Below are 2,487 nucleotides of genomic sequence, written 5' to 3' on the forward strand. Positions count from 1 at the left end.
CAGCTGCTTTAGTCCTGCGGATGTAACTCAATGGGACAGCACTTGTGAAAATGTACGAGGTCCTGGTTTTGGTCCCTAAAACCTACCCTCTCCACCCAAGAAAAAGTAGCTAAAGGTTAACGGAAAGAAACCAGGACACCAGAGGAAGCAAGGGCACTGAGGAGGAAGTGCAGGGGGCAAAGCGCTCGCTGTGGATGCACGCGTGAGCAGAGTTCACACCCCCTGCGCCCACGCAAAGCCAGGTATGTGTGGTTGTAACCCCAGTGAGTCTAGGGCTTTCTGACCAGCCAGTCCAGCCAACCGACTAAGTGAGAGACTCTGTCTCAAAACAGTGAAGTGGAGAAGCAATTGAAGAAAACACATGTTGACTGCTGACTTCTCCACAAAGACCTCTGGCCTCCACATAAAGTGATCCCTCCCCCCCACAGAGATTAGCACTAAGGGACACTTTCATAGTAAAAACAATGCTTTTTCCAAGTTTCACACGATGTTTATGTACCCCTTTCCAGAAGTAGAAAATCTAGTGTTAGAATTAGGTAGTAAACAAAACTTAAAAAAAAAAAAAAGCAAAAGCAAAAAGGATGCATTATGCCTCTAACTCTCTCAAAGCAGGCTATCCACCATTTTACCCAAGCCTGTACCTGGGGCATGCAGGTGGTCAGTAAGTTTTGAGTGCCTTTGATAGTCATACTTAAAAACTTCATGGGTTTGAACAGAATCATAGTCTAGCCGATTGCTGGTTCATAAGGTTTCAGTAAGTATCAGATGTAAGCCCTCCCGTCCTGTGTTCAGGAAGGCAGGCAGGCAGTGGTGCCCAAGGAGAGCTTATGGACAAATTTTCACTATGTCCCTATTTGTACTGATTCTCCTGTATACCAAATGTTTGTCATAGAAAGTCACATCACTTAACCCAGGCGATAAACAGGCTCTACAGTTCTCATTTCATCCACGAAGAAACTGAGGGTCTAGGAAGGAACTCACTCCACATCTATCAGATAGAACATTCATCCAAAGCCACCCAACGGCTTCTCCAAGTAGTCTGTGTATCAGACATGGACAAAATGTTAATATTCTAACCTACATCAGAAACGTTTTAAAATTTTGTTTTTAAAACTTATTTTTATGTGTATGAGTATTTTCTCTACCTGTATGTCTGTGTAGCACATGCATGCCTGGTACCTCGAGGCCAGAAAAGGGCATCAGAACCCTCCACCCCCAGAACTGAAGTTACAGTGTGAACTACCAGGTGGGTGTTGGGAATGGAATTATGCCCTCCGCAAGAACAAGTACTCTTAATCACAGAGCCTTCCTTCTAGCCCCTACATCAGAAATACTTTGTCCTAGTATTTCAAGCTGGCTTTGGTGGCACATTCCTATAATTTCAGTCTTTGGGCATGGAGACTCAAGGTCAGCCTCAGATGAACAGCAAGTTTGGTGCCAGTCTGGGCTACATGAAACTTTCAAAAATCCCAAACAAAAAATTTAAAGTTCCTAGTATTTCAGGGGAAGCAGTGTCATTTACTAAGTCCCAGGGGGCTCGAAGGGTGACAGGAAGGGATACATCATTAGAATATATTTTGAAATTAGGTAATCTTAATTATAAAATCATTTATTTTTAGTTAGGGTATTACATAGCCTAAGTTGGCCACAAACTGGTTATGTAGCCAAGCATAACCTTGAACTGACTTGTATCTGAATGCTGGGATTACAGGCATGTGTCACAACCGGGTTTGCGGAGCCAGGCTTGAACTACAACTTCCTGCACTGGGCAAACAAGCTAGTTTAAAACTTGACAGCAACTGACTCACAAGTTGTTCTCTCTCTCTCTCTCTCTCTCTCTCTCTCTCTCTCTCTCTCTCACACACACACACACACACACGGTGAAAAAAAATATTATAAAACAAACTTTATTAAAAGGGGGCTAGAGAGATGTTTCAGGGCTTAAAAGTCTTAACTACTCTTGCAGAGGATCCAGGTTCAGTTCTCAGCACCCACATTTGGTGGTTCTCATCTGTAACTTCAGATTCACAGGGATCTGGTGCCCTTTTCTGGACGCTATGGACTTTGCACTCAATGTGTACATACCCACACAGAGATACATTTAATTATGAGCTAGTTACAGGACAGGCCCAAAGCTACAGTGAAACCCTGCCTCGGAAAAAAAAAATATAACTACTGGAGGTGGTGGTGGTGCAGGCCTTTTTTCCTGGCACTTGGGGAGCAGAGGCAGATAGAACTCAGTGAGCTTGAGGCCAGCTTGTTCTATAAATTGAATTCCAGGACAGTCAGGACTGTTTCACAGAAAAAACCTGTATCCCACCCCCACTCCCCAAAATTTAATACTAAAAAAAACCAAAATTTAAGATTATTTAGATTACTTTTATAGTCTCACAAAGATTTTGGTAATTAACTTCAAAAAAACATAGGTATGTTATGTAGGTACGGAATTAATTTTAGGGTTGGTTCAACAGACAAAGTACACCTAAA

This window comes from Myodes glareolus, chromosome 7 (genome assembly GCF_982192425.1).
Source record: "Myodes glareolus chromosome 7, mMyoGla1.1, whole genome shotgun sequence".
NCBI classification, from domain to species: domain Eukaryota; kingdom Metazoa; phylum Chordata; class Mammalia; order Rodentia; family Cricetidae; genus Myodes; species Myodes glareolus.